This window comes from Meleagris gallopavo, chromosome 1, assembly GCF_000146605.3.
Source record: "Meleagris gallopavo isolate NT-WF06-2002-E0010 breed Aviagen turkey brand Nicholas breeding stock chromosome 1, Turkey_5.1, whole genome shotgun sequence".
Taxonomy (NCBI): domain Eukaryota; kingdom Metazoa; phylum Chordata; class Aves; order Galliformes; family Phasianidae; genus Meleagris; species Meleagris gallopavo.
In genome coordinates, this window is record NC_015011.2 from 153,014,521 (window position 1) to 153,042,046 (window position 27,526).

Sequence of the window (27,526 nt, forward strand, 5' to 3'; positions counted from 1 at the left end):
TGTGACTCCTTCTGAAACAGTAGCTCTTGAAACTCAGGAGACAGCTCTGAGGAGAACTTGGTATATGGGCTTGTATGTTTTCTGCTTTAATAATTTAGTTACTCTTTTTGGAGGCACCAGAAGGGAAAGTTTTTCTGTTATAGATTGGTTTTGACATGTATAGAACTCATCACACCCATATTCATGCTTCTATTTTTTTTCTCATTTGTGTTCGCACAGAAGTAGATTGTGAACCTAAGTAGGTAGTCAGACACATAAAATCCAGACTGAAGTCTGAGCAGCTCTCTGGCTTCCTTTTTTTTTTCCATCAGTAAATTTAAATATTTCCTTCTAGAGGGTCCTGTTTTAATCATAGGAAAAGGACAGAAACTACTTTGGTGAGAAACTGAGAGGAGATCTTACAGTGATGCCATGATGATTTCAACAATTGAGTTTTTCAATTCCACATCATTTTTTGCTGACCAGAACTGTGAATAACATCTTAGTTTTAAGGATTTCATCAAAAAAATCAAATGGAGTTTCCTTTTACTGCAAGTAAAAGATGCTTTTTATCCTCCCTGCTCACTTTTTTTTTCGGAAAGATCAATAGCAACATGTTGCTGGCAAACCTCACTATTTAACTATTTTTTTAATTACTATAATGTGATTTCACTGGTTTTAGAAATGTTTAAATATTTCCAAAACTATCAGGAAGAAGAATTGGTTGCCAGCAGGGAGAGGGAGGTGATTGTCCCCCTCTACTCAGCTCTTGTGAGGCCCCATCTGGAGTACTGCGTCCAGGCCTGGGACCCCCAGTACAGGAAGGATGTGGAGCTCTTGGAGCAGGTCCAAAGGAGGGCTGCTAAGATGGTCAGAGGACTGGAGCATCTCTCCTATGAGGAAAGATTGAGGGAACTGGGCTTATTTAGCTTGGGGAAGAGAAGGCTCCAAGGAGACGTCACTGCAGCCTTCCAGTACTTCAAAGGAGCGTATAAACAGGAAGGGGAATGGCTGTTTACATGAGTGGAGAGTGACAGGACAAGGAGGAATGGTTTCAAACTGAGATAGGGGAGGTTTATGTTAGATAGATAGGAGGAAGTTTTTCAGACAGAGGGTGGTGACGCACTAGAACAGATTGGCCAGGGAGGTTGTGGACACCTTATCCCTGGAGGCATTGAAGGCCAGGCTGGATGCGGCTCTGGGCAGCCTGGTCTGGTGGTTGGTGACCCTGCACATAGTAGGGGGGTGGAAACTAGGTGATCATTGTGGTCCTTTTCAACCCAGGCCATTCTATGATTCTGTGAAGAGGAATATAAACTCCGTAATCAGAGTTTAGTTTTGTCTTATCTGTCTTGTCTTCTCTATCTGGTCCATGTTTTGCATCCTTACCAAAACTGAATATGTCCCATTACTTAGTCATATACAAAGTACTTATCAGAATAATAGAATGTCCTACACCTAATATAGTTGGTAGCACAATTTGTACTGCAGCTTTAGTTTGTATTTATGCTGTAACAATTACTTATTTTACGTTTTGCCATAACAGTGTTATATTGCTCCTATACACACCATAACTGTAAAACATACTGTGCTTCTGCATTCATTTAAAGAGCAACTACTTGATAAGTACAAAGTAATTAAGCAATAAGACATGACAGGCAGTGCATTTCTGGGGAATTATTGCACTTCTTAGATGCCTTGAAAGATATGAGGCTAAAGGTTGAGTGACTTCAGTCACCTGAGAAGTGGAATAACCTCCCAGAAATGCATTGCTTACTGTGGTTTATTGCTATTATGAAATGGAAATTGTGAAATCAAAATAAGAGGAAAAGATTAGATCTGTGCATTTATGGAGGATTACTTATAGAGGTATGACATCACTGTCAGCTCTATATGGGTCCAGAGAGTTCTTAAAGCCATTTCAGAATTAGCACGTGAACAACAGGGCTCATCTGAAACTGCTACTTCAGCAGTCTTCATTATCATCTTTACCTAGACTGGCCCCCCAACATTTCCCTACAAAATCATTTCTGTATTCTCAGTACAGATTTGTCTCTGATACTAATCACACTACCTCAGGGGGTGTGGTTACTCTGAAATAATCATACCCCCTGGAGGATTAGAGGCATTTGGTTGCTTCCTTGCCTTGTAACACCCCAAGATCATTATCTCATGATAATCACATCTCCTGGAGTTGCCTTATTGCTTAAGTGTAACACTAAATTTTAATTACAATGAAATAGAGCTCTTTTGGTAGTTTGTACAACATCCTGTGTGCACAAAGCCAGATGGAAGTAATGCCTGGATTTTACTGTAATAGCATGTGGCGGGTTTGTGCTCCAGTGCAATAAATGATTATGTTTTTGATAAGAAAATTATTCCAAACTGAATCTACAGGACACTAGTATCCAATGTAAGATGGGCTTTTAATATTGTTTTGATTTGTTGCAAATTTAATTCCAATTAGAAACATACAGTGAAGAAATAAACTGATAACTTTCTACATCTCTTAAAGTAGACACACTTGCTACTGAATTGCACTCTGAGTTTGCTGTATATGGGGAGTATAATGCTCATTTTTTTGGACATTTCAAACAGTCGTCAGTGAAAAAATGATGTCTGCTTTGAAAATTAAGATCAAATATGATCCAGAATTTCTGTTTCTTTCAAAAGATTCAAAAAAAAAAAAAGAAACATACCAAATTCATGCGAGAAATGCATTTCTCATTTTTAACTCTTTTCAGCTCTGAAGTTGAAAATACCATTACAGGGCCCATCTTACCAGAGGTTTCTTGAGAAAAGGTTGATTTTGTAAAGACATTTACATTTTACAGTTCACCAAAGAAGGGAAACTGTTAACAATAATTTTACTTAAGAAATTAAATATATGTATTTATTAAATAGTTTTGGTTGTTCCCACAGCAAGATCTTACAGATCTACAGATCTTAAAACACTTCCTGCATTGGGTAGAGAAGTTATCATATTTTATACTTACCAGATCTTCTACAAGACATTATACTTGGAGGTATTAAAAATGCACTTCTCCAAATCAAATAGATGAAAATATATAACATATGCGGAAGTCCAATAATTTAAACAACCACTACAACAAAAAGAAAACATACAAAATAAAAAATACCACATATGTTGGACTACATAGTGCAACTGAAAGCATCACACTTATAAATGATTCTGCACTGTTTTGATCCCAATTAGAACTACAATTGTGTCTTGAGGCACTTACGGATACATTTGCTGTTCATTCTTAGTGAAGTTCTTGCCATAACACTGCACTACTGAGTGCTTTCAGTGCTTTAAGAGTTCTTATTCTTCTATTATTCTTTTTTAGACATTTACATCAAAGACAATAATACAAAATTGTTTGTGAGGATAATCAGACTCCATGATCACAATTTTCATGTTTTATTTTGTTGATTTATCTTTCTGCACTGCAGCTTCAATAATTAAATGTTAACGCTGCACTTAGCACTTGAAGCTGCATGTACTATCATGTTTATTGTTCTTAGCATAACCTTTATTTCATTATTAAATCAGTGTGAAAATAAGAAGACTATTCTCTGCTATGATCACAGTTTAGGTGTGGAGTTCTTAGTTAATTGCTTATAATATAAAGTTTCAGACAGGTTACTCTGCCTCAGCAAATCTCCCTGCTAATCAATTTCTTTTGTCCCACCCAATGGCACTTTCTTGGAAATCAGTGACCATTTTCTGACAGACTAGTTAGAAATTGATTTTATGAAGATAATAAGCTTCTACATGGTCTGTTAAATGAGTGGCTCTCAAAGAAAGGAGACCTGATTGGTGTTCTCCATCAGGAAATGAGGAAATGTTTCATAATAAGGAAAAAAAACCTAACAAAATATCATTTTGTAGTAGACCTCCCAGGACTGCTATGTGAGAGAAGTTACAAGTTAAATTGAATTAGTTTTGGTTTCATTAAATATCATTCTATTGGAATTATTTTTTTAACACGTTTTCAATGTGAGAGTCTAAGTCTTTCCTCATATGTCATGATTTTCTCATTGAAATCAGTAACTCATTTCAGGAACAGTTAGTTTTAACCTATTGGAAGAGAGACTTGTTTTCACTACAGCTGTGGGAGTGTGGAAAAACAGGAAAATCTGATCAATCCTTCTGATAAAAAATTAGATTGATTCTACAGTATAGGACAATGAAATTTAATTAGCTTTCTTCTGTGCTGAAGTTTGCGGTTCTGAGAAGGATCATTATATTGTCATAGTATTGATGATGAATTGCTTAATAGAGACTAGAGAGAGTTACTTTGGATACCCTGTTCAGGATCACAACAACAACAACAACAACAACAATAATAATAATGATGGTGAGGATGATGATGTAGCATTAGGAAACCAAATTATTAACTGTTGCACAAAGTAGCTATATTGTGAATATTTCACCTTTACCAAAGCTTCTTATCTTGTTCTGCTCTTGCGCATAGGTCAAATTATGCACTGCTTTGTGCTAGTTTGACAAGAACTAATGTGGATACTTAAATATTTTAAAGGCTGCACATTTCAGAATGATAAAATACTCAACTGCTTTTCCTTTCCTGTTGAATTTGTGGTTAATGGTAAAATAGTATATATATATATTTTTTCTATTGGTAATTTAACAACATACACTAAAAATCTTTTGAGGAAAATCAAAAGAGAGAAAATGTTTAAATAAGGCCACGTAATAACACTTTCTAACTACAGTTAGTTTTTATTCAGCCATAAAATCTATCTTTCATATAGAAACTCACTTACATGTCTTACTTCAGTGAAGGTTATTTGTAGACTGAAGGTCTTTTCTTGTCAAGATATGATGAATACCATGTGTGAAGACAGAAGAGCATCAGGACCTGTATTAGCCGGAAAACCCACTGATCTGTGAATAACCTAAAAAAGAAAACCTGAAGATTAGCAACGTCGCTTTTAAGAATGATCCATCAAATTCAACAAGCAGATTCACAGAGATGAATCATCTAGTTCCTTTTATTCCAACAATACAGTAAAGGTTATTCCCTCTCCTTACAAATAGAAGTTCCAAAATGAAGAGAATAGAGATTTGCAAGTCTTTTTCAGTCATAAGGCAATGATTATACATTTTTTGTTTGGTGTGCTTTTTAAAAATTTATTTATTTTTCAAATGAAAATATAGATATGGGTTAACCTACCCAGTACACAGCTAAGCAACTGTCAGCATCCATTTGGACACACTATTTCCGATGCATAAAAAGATGGTGATAGATGGATGTTAAGAATTTTTTTTTTCAGTTTCTTTAATTGATATGAAGATATAAATAAATTTAAGTATGGATATAATATAGATCTCTGTACATGCAACAGTATCCTCTGTTTGTACTTACTGAGGATCACAGAATCACAGAATTGTAGGGGTTGGAAGGAACCTCTGAAGATCATCTAGTCCAAATTACTGCTAAAATACGCTACTCTGAAAGTCCCTTCCAACTCTTATATTTACAAACTGGGAGATGCGACACTGGAGAACAGCCCCTCTGAAAGGGATCTGGGAGTCTTGGTCAACAGCACATTGGATGCGAGTCAACTGTGTGCCCAAGCAGCAGGAAGGCCAAAGGTATCCTAAGGTTCATCAAACATGGGATTGCTGGAAGAAAGTGATCGTCCCAGTCTACACTGCACTGGTGCAGCCTCACTTGAATACTGTGTGCAGTTTTGGGCATCACAGTACAAAAAGGACATAAAACTATTAGGGAGTGACCTAAGAAGGGCTACAAAGACAATGAAGGGTCTGGAGGAGACGCATGAAAAGCAACTGAAGTTAGTTCAAGCCAGAGCAGAGGAGACTAAGGAGAGGCCTCATAGCAGCCTATAGCTCCTAATTAGGGTAGTGGAGGGGCAGAGCTGAGCTCTGGTCTGTGTGATAGCAACAGGGCCCGAGGGAACGGCATGGAGCTGTGTCAGGGGAGGGGCAGCTGGGGGTTGGGGACAGGGTTTGCACCAGAGGGTGGTTAGGCTCCCCAGGACAGTGGTCATGGCTGCATGCTGCAGGAATTCAGAAAGTGCCTGGACAGTGCTCTCAGACATGTGGTCTGATTGTTGGGTTGTTTTCTGTGGAGCCAGGAGCTGGTCCTTGTGGGCCCCTTCCAGTTCAGGATATTCTGTGGTTCTATTAGTCTTTGTAACTAAAAAAAACTGGAAAGGAGGGAAATTCCAGTGATTGTAACAAGTTTAAAAAATGAAAAGGCCTTGAAATATATGCTGCATGGTCATATGTGAATGTAGAAGATGCTGTCAATAGTGCCCAAATGCAGGACTGCAGCAAAGTGAAGAACTTGAATTTGGCAGTGAAAGTCTATCTGCATCATTGATTTGAACTTTAGTTTAAACAGACACCCCTTCAATTTAATTTCCCATTCTCATGATGTTAAAGCAAGCTTGCTACTAAATAAAATGGAGTTAAAGAGACATGTTGCTTGATATAGCAAAACAATGAAACAATTTAATTAGGTGATAATGTTTCTGGCACTGGAGTATACACAGCAATAAACTGCCTTTGCAGTTGATTAAATGCTGAAGTGAAGCAGAGCGTGAAATCTTTCTCCCAGGATTGAGCTGCCTCTGGATCTTCCCATTATCTCTGGATCTCCCCACTCTTGCAAGGCAGTGGAGCTCGCTAATGATGCTCTTGTGATTCTCATGTACAGGTGTTGAGAGTGAAGCTTTCAGGGATCCTGGAGATCAGCAATTGCTTTATCTATTTGATTTTTTACATCACTATGTTCCTATAGGCAGTTCCCAAAGAGACTTCTCATTCACTGGTTCCCTTCCTAATGCTTTCATATGCAATGCAGTGAAGGTATAGTAATACATCCTGGGAGATACAGGCACCCAAAGAACATATGCCCAGTGACAGGTTCTGTCCTACAAATTCTAAATTCTAGGCAAGAGTTTGGTTCCTTAACTTCCTCTACTTTTATTATTGGTAAACAAACGCAGAATAGCTTTAAACTGCTTTTGGAATGAGAAAAACAACTGAAATTTTAAGAATGGAAAGCTGCTCTCCTTCTTCATTCTGTTTCTGAAACAGAACTGCGTTTTATGATAACCTGGACTACAGATGATTACAGAGGATTTTGATGACCACTGTTATAAAGCTCTTCAAGACTACTCCAAATTATCTTTTTTACTCTGTGGAAACCTCCACTTATTTCTCATAACATAAGTTATATAAAACAAAACCAAAATTCCAATTTGTTTTGGTACATAAGAAGTTGAAATAACATTTGTATTGGACAGTATCCATTTCTCCCCCCAACTTCTATATCCTTTTCCAGAGGTCCTCTCTTTTGTCAGTACATTATTATGGTGTAGAAACATTTTGTAATAGAACACAATGAAAAAAATATTCTCAACTGTAATTCTGAAGAAAATATTTCCTAATGAAGATCATTTAAATTTCCTGTTTGAACTCCTGTGGATGGCTGCATTTCCTCAGAATTTTGCAATTTGCTATTAAAATACTCAGCTGAAAACTTCACTTCCAAGAAATGTCCTTGGTTCGGCCATTACATAATTCAGTACTTTTGAATACTTCTGGGAAGCTCTGAAGTTAAATTTTTATATTTAAAAGTCTAATTGCTGAGTTCCTAGGTGAGCTTTTTAAATGCAAATTCAGTACATCAACTACCTCTATTCCTCTTTCATTCCCATGATCATCAAATCAAGCACCCTTCTGTCAGTCCAGGCTTCCTTCAGATTTGTGACCTGAACTGAAATCTTAACAGCTCTTCCAACAATTAAATCTCTGACAAAAGCTTGTATTTCTTCACCACAGAATGGCATGTTCAACAAAATGGCATCCCTGGGGCCCAATCTCCATCTTTAAACAAAAACAGTTCTGGTTCTCTGGAGACATTATATTTATTGAATGTAAATGTCATAATAGCTTGACAGGTGTTCAAGCTTGTCTGAATTTTGCGATCTGAAGCTCTAGTGTCCTACTGCTGCCCCACAATTAATCTTATTGTCTTCATGGGGTCCCAGGGTCTATCTGCCCAGATAACAAGGGGCAAAATGACCTGTCAGTTAAGCTTAGAAAAGTGCTAAATCCTGGAAGAGCACTTAAATCCAGCACTTAAAAGGACCTTCTGTACGGAATTGCCTTCCCTACATCTCAACACTTTCCCTAGATAAGATGATGGAGAAAGGGCAAGAGAAAAATCAAAAAACAAACTTAATAACACCTTCCCATCCAGAGGCTATGATTTATAACAAGATTTTGAGAACATTCTGAACCTATTTCATGATGAATTACAGTATACCTTTACAAGTGACTGCTAAACCAGGAGTTCATGACGGTACTACTTGTGTTACTCTCATACCACTCCTTGTTCTGCCACTAAAATTTAAAATGTGATACATACAAAATAGATCTATAAATTTATATAGTAACTATCCCAACAAATGCAAACTCATTCTTAGTAACCATAAAATTACCTTCTGTTATCTATCACCCAGTGAATTATAGTTTCATCACTTACAACAGCCAGCAAAACTGAATAACGCTGCCTGCCTACTCACTATTTCACTGTTATATTCAGTGCAAGTGCTGCAGCTTGCAGAAAAAAAGAATAAACAACAAAAAAATTAAAGTTGAATATATGGTGTGGTAAATAACAGTTGTGTTACCAGCTCTGCACTGAATGCAATTTTTTAAAGTCAGTGTCTATTTCTTTAGCTTTTAAGTTGAATCACAAATAAATCAGTATAATTTTGGTCTCTAGATATGCCAACTGGGTTTTCACATTTAAGGAGCATTCCTTTGTCAAATTACTTTTATTAAACACTGAAACTGAATAAAATACACAAACCATATAGGTTTTAAATGGATACAAATTGATACAACTGTTTATGTGACAGTGCTGGAAAGGATAATCTCAGTGTCAATAATAAACCTTTCCCTTTAGTTCCTACTGTCGGGTAAGCTTCTCTACTATCGTTGCCTGAAGTGGAGGCTGTTCACTGTCATTATGGCATAACTTCTTGCCATCACAAGTGAGTGCCAAAGCCATAAAAAACCCGCTTCGTTTTCTTTAGGCTGACATTTTGGTCATGAGAAGTCTCACACTCCCATTAACAGAAGTAAGTACACTGCTTTGTGGTTTTTCTGGCCCATCACAGATAAGTGTTAGAGATATGAAAACTGAAACATCAAAGGAAGGTGTAATTAACATGCGCAGATAAAAATTACAGATGGAAGACATTCACTAATTTCATGTATGTTTGAAATTTTGATTGCCTGCTCATGAACAGAAAAGGCCAAATTCATCATCTGCATTATTTTTCACTCACTTGCTCAGCTCAGGTAGGAGCATGAATGCTGCACGTTACTAGGATATGAGCTGGTACAACAGAGAGCCCAGCAGTGGATCTAGAGTTTCTAGTCCTGCCTTCAAACAGCTTTTCTTCAAGAAAAAGGAAAAACATACTGGCATTTGGCTCTTAGAGTCTGCATTCTCAACATACATTTTATCTAGATTCTATTCCTTGGAGTATCTACTGTAATCTTGTTTTTCTCTAAAATGTGATAATAAACATTTCAAGCTGAATTTAATGATATATCTAGAGCTTATTCATTCAGTGTGTGATAAGAACCTTGCCTGCTATTCCAAATTTGCAAATAGAGCTTGACATCAGTCAGAAATCTAGGTCTTTCAACGTTAACATTTGAAAATTGTGAGCTGCCTGCTGTAGAGCTTTGATGATACGGTCTTATAAACAAATAAACTGGGAGGTCAAGCTGCCAGTGCCTCATATACAAAGAAGAACAAGAACGTGCTGTCTGAATAAAACTAAAAGTAATGTTAACTGATCTACTACAAAGCACCAGGAATAATTTAGCATTTTAACCAAGCAATTGAAAGAGCAGATGAATACTTTTGCTACACAATAGAGGGCTTAGATGTTTGGGCAATGAACTTCCATAATCCATACTTCTTTTCATTTTAATATTCATGTTTATTATCCAAATAGCCTTTTCTTATAATTTAGCAAAGCTCATTAATAAAACTTGAGACAAGCTCAAAGGACAGAATAAAATTCTCTCTGACATTAAGATAAAATGCCCATTACCAACCCTATTCTGATTGTTTGCTGTAATGTAGACGACTTGTATTTACTGCACAGAATTTGGCCTCTCCTTTCAAGACTGCATATCTTTGCTTTATTATGGTCATTCCTTACTTGTTTCTTCTTGCTTGATAAATCCAAATCTCTCTTCCCCCTCACTTTTTGTATCTTTTCATTATCCTTGCCTCAGTGTCATCCCTTTTATGCTTACATACATTCAGTGTTACTGCTTTGTTGTTTGTGAGGTTTTTGTTTCTTAGTATTTATTTTTATTTTTAGAAAGAGAAAAGGAAAATTGAAAGGGCAAAAATTTGTTTTCAAAACTACTTCCAAATATTTTCTTGTCACCTGGCATGTTTTTACATCCTTTTGGTTTGTGTGGGGTTACTGTTTCTTGATAGTCAAGATAATTAAGCATGAAAATTCTGTGAAACATGAACTGGGCTGTTCTAATGAAGGACACGTGCAATGTCTCCACAGTAATATAGTAGCAATAGGTAATTAATTCTGAACTTGAACAACATAGTATCTGTAGCATTTGGACAAATCAGTTGTCACGATTTTATGTTTTTTGTTACCAGTATTCCACATCATAACATCACATAAAGCACTGGGAGCACTGGAAGGGCAGAGCAAGTCCGAGATCATCTCATGAGACTGAATGTGTACAAGTCTATTGGGCTGGATGGCATGCATCCCAGGATTCTGAAGGAGCTGGCTGAGATGGTTGCCAAGTCGCTCTCCATCATATTTGATGATTGAAAAGTCGTGGCTGTCAGGTAAGGTCCTGGGTGACTGGGGGAAGGGTCACATCACTTCCATTTACAAGAAGGGGAGCAAGGAGGACCCAGGGAATTAAAGGCTGGCGAGTCTCACCTCTGTACCTGGGAAGATCATGGAACAGATCCTCCAGGACAACATGCTTGATCACATGAAGAATGAGCATGTGAGCTGAGACAGCCAGCACAGCTTCACCAGGGGAAGGTCATGCTTAACCAATCTGGTGGCCTTCTATGATGGAGTGACAGCATTGGTGGACAAAGGGAAGGCGACTGATGTCACTTACCTGGACTTGAGCAAGGCCTTTTACATGGTTTCCCACCACATCTGTATCTCCAAATTGGAGGGATGTGGATTTAATGGATGGCCCACTTGATGGATAATAGATTGGTTGAAAAGCCACAGACAGAGAGTGGTGATCGATGGCTCTATGTCCAGGTGGAGGCTGGTAATGAGTACTGTCCCCCAGTGGTCTGTCTTGGGACTGATGCTCTTTAACATCTTTATCAATGACATCGATGACGGAATCGAGTGCACTGTCAGCAAGTTTGCTGATGGCACCAAGCTGAGTGGTGCTGGTGACACGGTGGAAGGAAGGGATGCCATTCAGAGGGACCTCATCAGACTCAAAAGGTGGGCCGGGGTGAATCTAATGAGGTTCAACATAGCAAAGTGCAAGGTTTTGCACTTGGGCTGGAAAAATCCCAGGCAAATATATAGACTGGGAGGAGAAATCCACAAGTAGCCCTGCAGAGAAGGACCTGGATGTTCCGATGGATGAAAAACTGAGCATGAGCCAGCAGTGTGCTCTTGCAGCTCAGAAAGCAAATGGCATCCTGGGCTCCATCAGAAGAGGGGTGGTCAGCAGGGACAGGGAGGTGATTGTCCCTCTCTACTCTGTCCTTGTGAGGCCCCATCTGGAGTACTGCATCTAGGTCTGGGGGCCCAGTACAAGAAAGGGAGCTGTTGGAGAGTGTCTGGAGGGGGCCATAAAGATGATCAGGAGACTGGAGCACCTCCCCTGCAAAGACAGGCTGAGAGAGCTAGGCTTGTTCAGCCTGGAGAAAAGGCTGTGGGGTGATCTCACTGCAGCCTTTCCGTACCTAAAAGGAGCCTACAAACAGGAGGGGAGTCAACTCTTTGAAAGGGTAGATGACAGCAGGACAAGGGGAAATGGTTTTAAGTTGAGGGAGGGAAGATTTAGGTTGGATGTCAGGGGGAAGTTCTTTACAGAGAGAGTGGTGAGGTGGTGGAACAGGCTGCCCAGAGAGGTTGTGGATGCCACTGACCCAGTTGTTGTGGTTTTGTGATTTTTTTTGTTGTTGGCAGTATTCCACATCAGAACATCATGTGGACCAGTGGGAGTTAATGAGTTAGTGTTCTGCTTCTGTTTACTGCCTTTTATGGGCACTTTGATTATCCTGATGGGAGGGGAGGGAGCGGCATATCTGGAGGACCTGGCGGGAAGAGGAAGTGGGGCGGAGCTCCAGACAGGGCCCGTGTGGCTGCCTCTCTCCCACTGGCCCCAGCTCTGCAGTCTCAGCTCGCTGGGCGGAAAAGCACTTGCTTTCCCTCGCACTGTTGTGGTTTGACTCCTACTGTGGGTACTTTTGTCCCTCTCATTTTGTTTGTTTTGGTTAAATTCAGTAAATTACCGTTTGTCCTCGGATGGTTGCCATTGTGTTTTCTCTTAGTTGAAACTATCTGCTAGCTCTCTGCCCTCCCCCTCTCCCAGAGCGTGCGGCCTGGGGCCGGCCGGGTCCGTGGCAAACCATTAGTACCCCTTCCTTTTTTTTCCTTCACCCCTTTGTCTCTCTCTCTTTTTTTCTTCTTTTTCCCGGGGCCTGTGCCCCCCTGTCGCGGACTTATATCTAGAGATAACCCTGTGACACCAGTCGTTTCCCCAGGTGCTCAATCTGGTTCAGTCTGGGACTTAACAGTTACCATATATTATCAATACAGCACTTTACACAGAGTCACCTGAGATACTGTCAGTATTAAAAACAGTTACAGAATCAAATAAATTGGGAAAACTAGGAAACAAGGAAGAAGCAAACACAAGAACCATTTGTTTTCTGCGTCTAGTTGGGCCAGCATCAGTGCCTTGCTATTGAGCTGAGCAGTTGTTTTCCGAGGGAGCATCTCAGTAACTGACAGGAATGAAATATTCTTTTCAACAGACCAATCTCCAGTGTTATTTACAGATTATTCATCACATTGCAGATAGAAGACAGGTTTTCAGAGGGAATCAATTAGGGTAGAGTCTTTAACAAAATTATAGTTGTAACAATGGCAAAACTGAAACTGCTGAAATCTCTTTTTTTTTGTTCCTTAGATCATACTGGTGTCCATGGGAAAACAAGCAAAGAAAGCATTATAATGTCTCAAAAATATTAGAGGAATATAAAATGTAAAACTCTTCTTAGATGATTGCTATTTGAAAAAATTACCTTATACAAAACCAGGTAATTAATTATAGAATCATGGAATTGCAGAATTGCTCAGGTTGGAAAAGACCCTAAAGATCGTCAAGTCAAACCACAACCTAACCATACCATCCTAACTAACAGCCCTCCACTAAATCATGTCCCTGAGCATCACATCCAAACAGTTTTTAAACACGTCCAGGGATGGTGACTCAACCACCTCCCTGGGGAGCCTATTCCAGTGCTTAACAACCCTTTCTGTAAAGAAGTGTTTCCTGATATCCAATGTAAACTTAATCTGGCACAACTTGAGGCCATGATGTTATTTAATGATACAAAGGATCTCAGAAATGTAACAAAACCCCCTTTCCAGTTATGTAAAGTTGTTGAAATTTTCACATATTAACAACATTTTTAAGAAAATGAATGCTTCAGATAGCTTAAGAGCTGTCACTCTAATTGTAAGAATACTGAATCAGGTTAGACCAAATTCAAATTAATACCAAGGCAATTGTAAGATACTCAAAGGCATTTGTAAGATACTCAAAGTCATGATCTTTTCCAGTATTTCCCCAAAAAGCAATTTTCCTTTAAGTAAAAATGTTAACTAGCATTTTTGGATGTTATGTATTTTCTCTTTCAAAGTGTGAATATATCTTGCACTTAATGACATTGACTGAAACTTGTAAGGAATTAACACTTTAAACAAGAGCCTCAGAGGTGGGTGTTGCTGAGGGGTACATATGGCTGTTAGCATTCCAGTTCTGTAAATTAACATTAGTGTGGAGAAGAGAAGGCTGCAGGGTGTACTCATTGCAGCCTCCCAGTACCTAAAGGGAACCTACAAAAAGGAGGGGAGTCAACTCTTTACAAGGGTGGTTAACTGCAGGACAAGGGGAAATGGTTTTAAGTTGTGGAAGGAAAGATTTAGGTTGGATGTCAGGGGGAAGTTCTTTACAGGGAGTGGTGAGGTGCTGGAATAGGCTGCCCAGAGAGATTGTGGATGCCCCGTTCCTGGAAGTGTTCAGGGCCAGGTTGGATAGGGCCCTGGGCAGCCTGGTCTAGTATTAGATATGGAGGTTGGCAGTCCTGCATGAGGCAGAGGGTTGGAGCTTGATGATCCTTGAGGTCCCTCCCGACCTAGGCCATTCTGTGATTCTATGATTCTATGAACATACTTCTTATGGTTAAATCTTTCAAGCTAAGATGGAATTTATTAAAAACCAAGTTCTTCGCTTTTGTCAGAGACTTTAAGGACTGTGCCTGCTGAATACTCATCCAAATATTCAGAGAAGAAATTGTCCTACCTATTGGAAAATAAAGAAGATTTTTAAGCATCAAGTGGTCTGCATATTTAGCTCTGAAAAATAATGCCTCCTATTTATTTCTGTGGAAACTCCAATAGATAAAAAGAGCACAATAATACAGTATGATATTGCAAAAATTGCAGCTAAAAACACACTATCTTTCAAGACAGTTATTGCCATTACCTATGCATTTTTTACACTTGTAAAAATCTGTACCATCAGAGATTACCTAGTGTTTCAGAGCACCGTTGTTAGTAAAATGTTGCTGTAGTGGAATTCCAAGGTCACAGCCTGAACCAATGCTCCAGTGAGCTATGTGAATATGTGAGTGCCTGGAGCGGGCGGGGGGGGTTGTCTAGAGCCACCCCTTCTGTCTCCACCATACTTCCCGTGGCATCTGAGTCTGTGCAGGTCCCCCTTTTCCCCTGCCCTTCTCTCCTGCAGCGCAATGGTCCGAACGGGGGAGGGGGTCTCGTTCCTCAGCTTGTCCCTTTCTCCAAACTGTTACCGGGAGAGGTGAATTAATTCCTCTTTAATATTTTTTCATATAGCACCTATTTCTCAAATAAAGGCTCTGTCACTGTCTTTGTTTGCTCTGCAGTTGCCTACACAGTCCGTCTTTCATCAGTCTGAACAGATGGAAATCAGAAGGCATCAAATCCAGAGTATCTGGTGAATATGGTAGGACAGTCAAGCCAAGATTGGCAGTCTGCTCCATGATCTTCTAGCTGGTATGGGACCTGGTGTTATCGTGTTGCAAGAGAAAGGTTGTCTTCTCTGGCCTGACCCTGGATGTTGGAGACTTCAGCTCAGTGTTGTGATGTAGCAGTCAGAGTAGCTGATTTGCCCGGGTTCCAGGAAATTGAGAGGGATCACTGTCTCAGAAGGAAGTGCACATCACTATATCAACTCAGCATTGCATCTTTTCTTCAATGGGGAATTTGCATGTCACCACTCCATAGACTGTTTTGATTTCAGCTCATAGTGGTGATACCAGGTCTCATCACCAGTAATGATGCAATACCCGAAGTTGTCACTTTCAGCCTCATATTGGTTCAACAGATTTTCAAAAGCTTGCATGTGATGTTCTTTATGTTCCTGAGTGAGCGTCTATGGGACCCACCTGGCACAAACTTTATGTTATTCCAGTGTTGCCACCATTGTTTCCAATTCACGGAAGATGATACTCAGTCCTGTTCATAGTTTCTGGGTCATAATCCATCAATTTTTTGTGAATAACTTAATTGAGACATTCTTCATTCCATAGTACGGCAGTTGTGCATGGTCATCTGGTTGTTGCCAGTGCTGAAATGCACCACCCACTGCCTCACTGTGCTCAAATCCACTGTTTGGTCTCCATTGTTCAGTGAGTGTCAACCAATGCCAATGGGTGCAGTCTGCATGGAGGAATTCAGTGACACACCTTTGCTTCGTATGTATTTCCATGTCTGATGCCATTTTGTGAGATTATCCCTCTGCTGCCATCTGTCGCATGGCAACAAAATGTAACAGAACATTGATGGGAAGGTCCAACATCTATTGACACATCACCAACATCCACTCTGACATTGTGGGCCAACATAATAAAATAGGAGACATTACTTTCAGGGAAACCCTCATAAATATTAAACAGCTTCATTGAACAGAGTTGTGCCTCCATTTTAAGTTAATCAATCCAAATAGTCTTAATAGGCCTTGATATATTTTCCATTCATTTCACCATTGTTTTCTGACCATGTGTTCTACAAAATTATATTAGGAAAAGGAGAGATATTATTGCAGAGAATTACAGTTTTATCTGTATTAATAATAATAAAAACAAATGAACCTCTTGCACAAAACATATCGGTACAGTAATATTCTTTCACCTTTCAAAATACTTGCTGAAATACTCCTTGCTGCATCATAATCTCAAAGTCATGTGCAGGTATGCAACTGTGCTGTACTTAGCAATATACATAGAAATCATCTTGTGTCACTGCTCTGACCCAAACTCTGGTCTTTTTCAGGTCACATGCAAAATAAGATAGAATTCAATTGAATGATATTCTCCAGTATTCAAAATCAATAAAGATGCTTGCAATATCTAGTTAATATCTAAGACTATGTAAAGACAGATACACTTGAAGTGTATCTGTAATGCAAAAACTTTAACTAATTACAAGTGCTATCACAGTGTAGCTGAAAGGTAAATTTTGTGAGTTAGTGTTTTTGTTTGAGAAAAACTTCTGGTTTAGTTCTGTGTAAGTACACATTATATTTTATCTTTTGATTAATCTTTCTCAACCTACCTTCATCTGTCTGTCTGTTGTTTTGTCCACTTCGAGCTTTTGAGGAAATGACCAATATTTTACCTGCAGCTTTGCGAATGGGACCCAAGCTAGCTTTGATCCTTTTGAATAAAAATAAGATTAATACCAAATGTGAACCATATTTTCAGATGAATAAGTAACACTCAATAGCATCACTGAAAACAGATGACGAAGAGCACCACCCATTTTGTACCTCCCTTGTTTCCCAGCAGGAAAAACCCGAAGATGACCAGCAAACCAACTCTGCTTTATGGTGCATGCAAATCTCCAGATAAATGCATGTTACTGAATTGGATGCTGTGTATGTGTTAATAGTGTAACATATCACAGACACAGTAATTTCCTTAAAGAACTGATGTAGTGTTTAATGTAACTGAAGAATGCCCTTTTAATGCTATAGCAATACTGGAGATCCCATGACAAACATCTGCCAGCCTAACAAATTTCAGGCATGCATGAGAATGATGAAAAATCTTCAAAAAAACATATGCTTTCCAGTGAAGTGTCAAAGGTCTTTTGTAAGTCAGTGTATCTTAGTAAAAGAGGAAAGTTTTAATCAGGAACTGAACTGAATCATCTCTTAATGATGTTATTTGATTTTTGTGTCTCACCTTGTCCTTAAGCTTGCTTTTTCAGAACTATGTCAATATCCTCCAACGGTACAACACGTCAGTATCTGTTATTCTGGCATAATTTCTGATACATTGATGCTTATCAGTGTAGTCATGTAAGGCTCATCTTCCAAAGGGAAACAACTGAAAGATCATAGTATCATATTTCACAGTGGAGTGGCTGTCATCACAATATATCATGCGCGTGCGCAAAGGTCATGCTGTAAATCTGTTTTATTAGGGCCAAATTCTTATTGCCCCAGAACAGAGAAGAAAGCAGTACATGAGGGAATCACTAATGTTACAGAAGGCAAAGAAGTCACTCCCCACAAGCTATGTAACACGGCCATTGCTCCCTCTTGCTATATATTTGTACCATATTGTCACGGAAATGTCTAGATAATTGTGCCCGTGACAGGGGGCAGCAGGCCCGTAGGTCCCCTGGCCCAAAAATGGGAAGGGAAAAGGGCATGGGTAGGGGAGCTGGCCCCAGAAACAGAATGGCATCAACGGTCTAAGAAGGAAAACTTAATTTTACTAAATATGATATCGAAATGCAAGATAACACAATATAATACAATATCATTGAAATTGAGGCTAATAAATAAAATGAGAGAGAGAGCATCCGAAACTTAAAAGCCTACTTTGAACTGAAGGCACACGGCTGGGGAGCACACACACACACACACACACTCCAGGCAGTGAGCGAGAGGGAGCCAGAGAATGAGATCCCATGATCTCCTCCCATGGCTTATTTTCCTCTCTGAATGTGAAGTGACGTGGGATATGTAGTTCTTCTCTTCTGAGAACCAAGCATCAGGAAAGTTGTCAGTCCATGGAACTGGAGTATTAACTCTTTAATTGTGCTTTACATGATGTTATGATGCGGAATACTGATAACAAAATTATAAAACCATGACACGTATAAAAGAAAAAAAGAATTTTCTTATAGACTCTCATCTCCATAGAACCTCTTGTTCTGTGAAATATAAATCCATTCAAAGGTAGAACACTTTTAAAGTATGTTCTGCTTTCAGTACAGTTTATCTCCTTTTCTCATCTACAATTTCTCTAGTCAGTACCATCTAAGTGCTGGGTAAGATAAATATTTCTATTAAGAGGAAGTTGTTAAAATGATAAAAATTTATTCAAGCAGTAATTTTGATGCTCTTTCCCTCTCTGCTTGTGGATGTAGGTCTGCAAGACAAAGCACAGATTTCCATGTTTCTTCTCCGTTATTTTACAGACTATATATTTATATTTAGTAACTGTGGTTGCAAGCATCTTAAAGATAATGTTAATATTCTTCTCCATTCTTTTCCAGACTCTGCTGCTTGCTTGAGTCAAATATCCAGTTTTCAAATTTATTTATAAACATCTGACAGCTGACCTATTTCTGTAATGAAGGGAGCTAGTCTTTAGACTCGCTATTAGGAAGATATTCTTTACTGTGAGGGTGGTGAGACACTAGAACAGGTTGCCCAGAGAGGCTGTGGATGCTTCCTTCCTGGAAGCATTCAAGGCCAGGCTGGATGGGGCTATGAGCAACCTGGTTTAGAGGGAGGTGTCCCTGCCTATAGCAGGGGGGTTGGAACTAGATGGTCTTAAAGGTCCCTTCCAACTCAAACCAACCTGTGCTTCTAGGATTCTATATGACACTAATGAACGTTTCAGAGATAATTTTGCAGTCAGAGTCTAGAGCAGGCATTATCAGAGATAATCATTTTGTTATTTCTCACTTTGTGCTCCTGTTAGCTGATGTCACCAGTGGGACTTGAATGGACTGTTACTCAGGCATTGTTCTTCAGTAAGGCATTTGAATCACAGTCACATATCCATAATCTCGTTTTCCCATTGGTCAAACTTAAAAGAGGTTGAGAGCCCTTTGACTTAGGTATTTCTGTAATGACTGTTAAAATCAATTCCAGCATTAAAGTCTAAGAATGAACAATACATTGAGTGGAAAATTGATTAAATGGTCAAAGAACAGCCCTATGTGGCCTCGTTTGCTTTTTCAATTAGTGCAGATGTCACAAGTAGTCCAGGTGGCCCTCCAGCCTTCACAAAAATTGTCCTTGAAGCTTTGTGTTTTTTTCTGAGGCTTTCTTTTTGAAGAAAGATGATTTTGCATTGGAATTATCCGTTCTGTATATTTTCTTACTCCAGATTTGCAAGAAAGTAAGAATTCAGTAACATAAAATGTGAATTGCATTTTAAATGGTAAAAAAATGAACATGTATACTTCTGAAGGATTTGATTTTTTTATTATTGATGAACTCCATCTTAGTTTGTTTCTGTTCTTTGGGAATGATAGTTCATGCATGTATTTTCTAGAAAACAGCTGACAAGGAGATAGCTGATGGCTGCAGCTGTCTCAAATTGCTTCTGACCAGACTTCCTGGGTCTGCAGGTGAAGAAATGATGGGAACATGTTTGAATTCATTTAGGAGATCTCCAGTAAGTCATGTGATTAAGGCACTTAACTGGAATTTAGAAGATCTGAGTGTAATTCCAATCCCAGTTCTGCTACAGGCATACTATTTGATGCTGAGAAAGTCATCCTGGAGAGATTTCTCATGAGCTTTTAGCACCGGCCTAACTCTGCTCCCATTGACTTCTACATAAAAAGAGTTCCCAGCATATGTCATGACATGGCATATCATGGCTATATTGGTAACCTCTCACTGTGTTGTTTCTTAGAAACTAAAGGTAAATTAGGATGAATAATAAATTCCTATTTCATTACTTTAAATAAAAATTATGGGGATTGCATTAATTTCAGTGTGCAAATATGTAGGAGAAACATAGGAGACTGTAACCTTAGCAGTGCTATTTCTCTCTGCAGTTTCTGATTGCCATGTAACATTCATAACCACAAACACTGACATTGTCTGTTCATTTTAGCTATGCAAATAATTTAGTTATAACAGACAATAAGTTTCTTTTAAAATACTTTAATGTTTTACTAATCTAATGTTCCATGGTCAATTTTTTTTTTTTTTCATTTTGCCTTGTAGCCTAAATTTCCCTTGATACTTGTAATTATATTTGATTGTGATTATAGTGCAACATGCTGTATTTCTCAACCAGCTGACAATGAAGTAGAATTTCTATCTAATGTATTATTAAATGTAAAAATAAAGACACATTAAGATCTCTTATTTATTTCATTATTTTTGCAAATTCAGAAATCAACTGCTTGATTAAACTTAATGCATTTGAAAATATATAGTTTATAACGTGTATGAAAGTCTGCAGCCATAGTTGGGTCCCTCATTATGTTGTTATAATTACCAGCCAAGTTGCTGTAAGTCAACCTGTGCACGGACTGAATTTCTGCCATAATATTTGTTACAACAGAAAAGTACCTAATGGATTAAGTGGCTGGCCTTTCAAAAGATAGTGCTCTGCTTACAAACGAAGCCATGGTAAAATACTTCAAGAGCTTCCTACAAAGTAATCAGATAATTCTTCAGTTTTTCACAGTTTTTCACAATGTTGTTTCTGAAGGGATATGATTTGTATCAAAGGCTGGATTTGTGTTTGGCCAGAGATTTTCTTCTAGGTGATTATTGTTACTTCTCATTTCATGGAAAGATGTGGAAGGTAACATTTCTCCTTCAGTAGATTAAGTTTTATTCCACTCTGGATAGTCTTTGTCTGAAAGAATGTAATGCATTTCACATTTACTAGCAATGCACATTTACAGTAAATCCTGACCTTTCTTTTTTGGAGATGTTGTCCTGTGGGAGATTAATGCATTTGGGTCTGATTCTTTATATTTGGGGAAAAATAAATAGAATTAGGAAAAAAAAAAAAGGAAAAAAAAAAAAGGCTTATTTGTGAATTATTTTGATCCTAGCATTGAATATCCATAAAATCACAGAATGGTCTGGACTGGAAGGGATGTTTAAGAAGAGCATGTAGTTCCAACCCCCCTGCAGGGGGGGCAGGGACACCTTCCTCTAGACCAGGTTGCTCAAAGCCCCATCCAGCCTGGCCTTGAATGCCTCCAGGGAAGAGGCATCTACAGCCTTTCTGGGCAACCTGTTCCAGTGCGTCATAACCCGCACAGTAAAGAATTTCTTCCTAGTATCTAGTCTAAATCTACCCTCTTCCAGTTTAAAGCCACTTTCCCTCATCCTATTGCTACCTGCCCTTATAGAAGGTCCTTCCCCAGCTTTCCTGTAGGCCCCCTTCAGGTACTGGCAGGTTGCTATAGGGTCCCCCTGGGGCCTTCTTTTCTCCAGTCTGAAGATCCCAACTCTTTCAGCCTGTCCCTATAGGAGAGTTGCTCTAGCTCACTCACCATCTTTGTGGCCTTCTCCTGGACCCACTCCAACTCCTTAGTTATTACTGTTTTCCATAGGAAACTATTGTTGGTAATGAGTAGGCTAATTTTTTTCTGATGCTGAATGGAACTGTTTTTTTTTAACATCACTACAACGGTCATCTTTTCCAGTAAACTCTCTGATGGATCAACCAGTGCAATTCTTCGGGGATATGAAACTCCTGGGACTAAGACCTGGAATACTTGATCCTTACTGATGGGTGATAGGGATAGTTTATGAGTAGTGGAAACTCTAACCAGAATATTTAGTTCTGGTGCTAACGTCTTTCCTTGATTTCTATCGTAAGGTGAAAAGCTATTGCATGAGATCGCTCATGATGCTATGGCTAATAAACATTCAAAGTTAACCATAAATGAAATAAAAACACAGTTTCTGTTCATAGGGTTAACACATGATTTTGAGTCCTACAAGTATGATTTCAACTTTCTTCAACTGTGCAGAAAAACTCCAGATTTTACAGGAGATTGTGTACAGAGGGCATATCAGAAAAAATTGCAGTATGGTGGCCAAGTGAACACTTTTCTCTGTCCCAGTTCCTAACTAAGATTAGCCAGAAAGTAATCAGTCATTACTGGAGTCTTGAGATAAGCTGATCATCTGATATGCAGACAAATTATTTTTTTTTCCTTCCGTCTCAGTGTGCTGGTGACATCCTGTTGTGGTATTCACTGGGATTCCTGCCCTCAGTGATTTTCAGGTTGGTACAGACTGCTTTTCAGACTGACACAATGACTAGAAGGTTGGATTAGTGCTTACATGTTCAATAGTACATTGCCATCAGCAAACTCGGCCACCTTGCAATCCACTTACTCTTCCAAATGATGAAAAAAATACATTAACTCAATTGTAGTGCTAACCCCTGAGACACGCAGTTATTAATATATCTATTCTTTGAGGTTATAACTATTTATTTCCTATCATTTAATCACTTTTTAATCCATGACAAGCCTTTGCCCCTTACTTCATTGTTATTTATTATCTTTAATATTCTTTTATGAGAGACCTTTTCTAAAGCTTTTTGAAATCCAAGTAAATTATGTCCACTGGGTCACGTTCATCTACTGGCTTATTAATATTTTCAGAACTTTCTAATGCATTAGTGAGGCACAATTTTCTGTTACAGAAAGCTTGTTGTTTTTTCTCTTGCCAATATATAATTTCCCAAATGTTCCACTATTTTTTGTCTACTTGATTTTCAGTCACTGTAACAAATGATAATTCTCAAGATCTCCCCTAAATACTTTTAAAAATATAAGAAAGATGCTGACAATGTCCAGGTTCTCCGGAAATGCTGTGATTATTAAAGATGCAGTGTGATTTGTTTTTAAGCTGCTCAGAGGGTCAAATATTTTTTGAAGAATTTTCACTTTCAAAAAAAATCAGTGTATCTTCTCATAAAAATAGCAAGGAGAAGGAGCTTTCTCAAGTTATTTCTTTCACGGTGCTGAAATATTTATAGCTTCTAGGATAATTCAGACAATTCTTGCACTTTCTATCTTTATTTCTTTAGTAATAAATGTCAAGAAATCTAATTTTCATCTATGTATATCTTATTTCTAATTGATGAAAAGACAGGAAAAGGATGATTCTTGAAATCTTAGATTTAAACTGAGATTAGAAGACTTTGTAAACCTTTTTCACGAAGCACAGTTTTACTACTTGATCCCTTCCAAGAGATCAAGTGTCTTTGTCTCTTAAGGCCCTGTCTCCTATGAGAGATAGAGAGAGCAAAACTGTTCTAGGTCAGCCACATTAACCCATTCCTTTGTGGAGTCTTGTGTAAAAAAACACTGGTTAAAGAGGGAAAGAAACAGGAGAGCTTATGATGTTTTGTTTACCTGAGGAAGGCGTATTTCAGGAAGGGAAGACTATTTGATTCCAGTAGGGTCCAGAGAGAAAAGGGGTTAGAAGGACTGAGAAACAATATCCAAATAGTATATTTGCAGGTAGGTCAAACAAGAAGTTGATGAGAAGGGATTCACTGATTCCAGAAAGATGTTCTGTCTCACCAGTGATGGAATATAGTAAATGCAGAGTTCCTCCTCTCTCCTTATCCCTGAAAGTAGAGATCAGACAGTGATCAGAATAACTGGGACAGAATAACACAGAGTTATGGACAGTGCATGGCCAGTAGACCTACAAAAAATTTGTCCTCTTCTTCGTAGATGGAAAGGACTTATGATTCCTGCCATAAAGATGTTCTCAGTCTGACTCAGAAAAGTCATAGATAAAAAACTGCTGTTAATTAATAGTAATTGGGAAAAAGTGAAAGGATAATTCGTTCTCCAAGCATACTTACAGGGTGAAGCCAGAGCAAGATGCTGGAGCTACCTGGAACAAGAAGCTATAATTCATTCAGAAGCTTCCCCAGCCATTATTTTACTGGGACTAAAGTGTTACAGACCAAGGTAGAATGTATGGATTGCTCTGGCTAGAATATATGACTGATAGGTGGGAATTTGGGCCTTCTCTCAGCAGTATGAATCACAGAATGAATCACAGTACTCTGTTGACAATATAGCTACAACAGCCTACAGAACTGGAGTTTTGATTTAGCTGCCAAATTTCATGATTATGATATTTTTTTAGTTAGCTATCTGGTTTTGATCATGGAATTACCAGATTTCTCTGGTTTAAGTCTTATAAGGCTTTCAGGCACTGATAAGCAAATATAGATGAAAAACTTACACTGTGAGTATTTTTCCTTCCCGGAGATCTTCAAACATCGACTGGGTGTGGTCCTGGGCAATCAGCTTTAGATGGCCTTGCTTGAGCAGAGGCCTGGACCAGATGGTCTCCAGATGTCCCTTCCAACCTCAGTCTTTCTGTGGCCATGTCCAAAAAGTCATGTGGTAAGGACCAGCTATAGTGTCAATGCAGCAAAAATAGATGTGCCCAGAGAGTGCACACAGCGGAATATTGCCATGATAATTAAAATGATTTGTACATGCTCTGGAAACTTAGATGGTATTGTAGTTAACTATGGTGAGTATAAATTACAGATTTTGAATATTTCAAAATGTTGCAGGAGAAGTAACAACAGGAAAAGATACTCATTTGACTGGAAGAGTCTATGAATTGCAGTGTTTTTATGGTATTTCTTTGATTGTTTTTTTTTTTTTTTGTTGGTCTACGTGTGTCTGTTTGTATGTGTGCTTGTTTGTTTATTTGTTTTGAAACTGAAAAAGTACCAAACAATATAGGTAATTCGTTTGATTTCTTGTAAACCTCAATAAAGCTGCACATTCTGTTGAGGTCATACTCATTTGGATTGAAACATATAGTATAGTTTGTTTCCAGAGCTCCCATCCCTTTATCAAAACAACTTGAACTGATTTCATAACTTGCATGATGTCTGAACAATTCACATGTCTATACCCATGTCAGAACAGACTGTAGCAAAAAGCAGAGTTGGTTTCTATGACATATTATTTTAGTGACTGTCCCTATCAAAAGGCATTTGGGATCAGAGTAAATGATTGCATTTGGCAACTGGCTGACTACAACTTAATAAAACTGGTACTAATAGAAAGAATGTTTATTCAATTTGTCTTTTTAGGAGTGTGGCCTTATGCCACTTGAACAATATCAAATCCCCGAAGCCTGAGGATTTTAAAATGGTGATGGACAGGAATTCAACAACATGCAAGGCATGGTTCCCTAAGAGGTGAAAATTATAGTTGTATGTTGGGTTTGCTGCCAATAGAGCAAGAGAGTTTCTGAAAACAAGTTTTTAAAATTAGTCTTCTGTTGTTGTTGTTGGAAAGCTATGAAGAACCATTCATTAAAGGCAACAAAAAGTAAAAATTTCCTATGCTAATTGAAATCTTTCTCAATTTTATTTTTGGCCTATTTTCAGCATGTTCTGCTTTCTTAGAACAGAATCTTTTTATCAGGTTTGTAATTTTTATTATCTAGTAAATCTATAACTTAATTATATTTGATATAGCATTGCCAAATATGCAGAAATCATGAGTAAAACTTCCTGAATTCATTTTTATTTTGCTTTTTTTTTTTTTTTTTTTTTTAATAACTTGTTTGACTTCTACCATTTAGTTTTAGGAAATGTTCTAATTTTTTCTGCTTAGTTATCAGGACTGGGAACACTGGAAACATGATATTTTTAATGAAAGTTAATAGCCTCTTAGCATAAATCTAGGTACTAGGTCTTTAAGAAAAGCATCAAATATCATGAGACTAATAATAAAATTGCAAGAGCTGGCAATATTGTTATCTGAAAATGAGTTAAGATTTCGTATTCTGCCAGAACAATAGTCATTTGTCTCCAATTTATCAGTAGCCTTTTAACTTTTACAGTTATGTCAGAGGTGTGGAAACATTTATTTTTATTTCTTACCTACAATTTACTTGTCTCTCTCTTAACGATGTTGTCTGGGTCTTCAGGCAAAGTATTACACATCAACTTGTCATTAAGTCACAGTTTTGAAATAGGACTCTTTATCAGTGTACCCACTGATAATTAAAGAATTAAAGAAAAATGCCAGTCCTCCCTTCCAAAGAAGATTTTTTTCCTTCTACTTGTTTTTCCCCCTTTCTCTCTTTCTTTTTAGTTTTTCTGCTGCTCACTCACTTTCCTCAGTCATTATTGTCCAACAGTTTTGAAAACAGAAAGAAAAATGACAGGAAAATATGTTTAAATGCTAGCCCAAGTGAAAAGAAAGTTGCTGGTATTCTTCCTTATATATCCAGGACAAATTTGTACTCTGCTAAGCTGGTTTATACAGGGTATATGAAGATATTACAATTAGTCAAGAATATTTCTCTTACCATGCTGGTAACTGTCAAAATGTAAGAACTATAGACCCAAGGTTTCAGATTTGTAATTTGTTATATGCACTACTGAAGTGCACGTGCACCTCACAAAACATTACTATTACTAAGTAAGCATCTGTATGCTTAAAGACTAAAGATTATATGTTTTACAGGAGACTATAAGCAGAGCTGACATGACTTGCTTTAGCCAGGACAGCAAAATGGAATTTGGCTGTGTCAGAAATGAGAGGCTGAACTTGTCCTGGTGCTCAGGAAATGGAGAGGGACAGGGATGTACAATGAAAAGATAATGATGAGGTAGAAAACCATAGCCTAACTTATTTTGTACTGTGCTCTTACTCCTGCTCTGACAATCACAGAATTGCTCAGGTTGGAAAAGACCTCAAAGATTATTGAGTCCAACCACAACCTAACCATTCTATACTAACTCTAACAACCCTCCACTAAATCATGTCCCTGAGCACCACATGTCCCTGAGCACCACATCCAAATTTTTTAATCACATTCAGGAATGGTGACTCAATCACCTCCCTGAGGAGCCTATTCCAGTGCTTAACAACCCTTTCTGTAAAGAAGTTTTTCCTGATATCCAACCCAAACTTCCCCTGGCATAACTTGCCATTTCCCCTCATCCTGTCACCTGTCACCAGTGAGAAGAGACCAACCCTGTTCTTGCTATAAGCACCTTTCAGGTATTTGAAGAGAGCAATAAGGTCTCCCCTCAGCCTCCTCTTCCCTAGAATAAACAGCCCCAGTTCCTTTAGTGACTCTTAACAAAACTAAAGTTTATTACCAGACAACAGACTAAAAAGTCATAAGAAACATTGC

At 38.3% G+C, this 27,526-nt stretch overlaps 2 long non-coding RNA genes across 2 annotated transcripts in view; both read right to left on the minus strand.

Annotated features, from left to right (window-relative positions):
• Positions 1-2,692: 2,692 nt before the first annotated feature.
• Positions 2,693-27,526, minus strand: part of LOC104917474 — a 34,527-nt gene continuing 9,693 nt past the window's right edge. The window contains exons 3-5 of the long non-coding RNA XR_004162588.1: positions 23,743-24,729; positions 4,771-4,902; positions 2,693-3,083 (exon numbers count right to left, since the gene is read on the minus strand). This is a non-coding gene — a long non-coding RNA (uncharacterized LOC104917474). The remainder of the gene's footprint in view (positions 3,084-4,770; positions 4,903-23,742; positions 24,730-27,526) is intronic.
• On the minus strand, positions 16,031-18,169 carry LOC116217861. Its single transcript, XR_004162587.1, has 3 exons — positions 17,553-18,169; positions 16,921-17,021; positions 16,031-16,371 (listed from the first exon to the last, which is right to left on the minus strand). It is a non-coding gene; the product is annotated as an uncharacterized LOC116217861 (long non-coding RNA).